The 267-nt window shown below is 39.0% G+C and overlaps 1 protein-coding gene across 1 annotated transcript in view; it reads right to left on the bottom strand.

The window, feature by feature from the left end:
* Positions 1-267, bottom strand: part of LOC119585942 (dipeptidyl peptidase 4-like) — a 99,547-nt gene that overhangs the window by 14,829 nt on the left and 84,451 nt on the right. The gene's annotated exons all lie outside the window — the stretch shown is intronic.

Genomic DNA, 267 nt, shown 5'->3' with positions numbered 1-267 from the left:
GGGTGTAGGGGGAAAAGAGAGGCGGTCCTAAAAATATACATTTTTTTTTTCTTCAAAATTACCTGCCTCAAAATCCAAAACAAAAAAACAACTACACCACCTAAACAAAACCCTGCTTCGAAAAAACAGAAATCTACAAAATATCACAAAAAAGGAAGATTATGCGATGTTGCGTGAGATAGTGGAATGATCAATTTGCCGAGTTGAAAACCCTGGTGAATGCTCTGTGGAAATGCTGGCAGAGCAAGCATCAGTGCACAGCATAAG

This window comes from Penaeus monodon, chromosome 20 (assembly GCF_015228065.2).
Source record: "Penaeus monodon isolate SGIC_2016 chromosome 20, NSTDA_Pmon_1, whole genome shotgun sequence".
In the NCBI taxonomy this organism is placed as follows: Eukaryota; Metazoa; Arthropoda; class Malacostraca; order Decapoda; family Penaeidae; genus Penaeus; species Penaeus monodon.
This window is presented reverse-complemented; position numbering and strand designations above follow the sequence as displayed.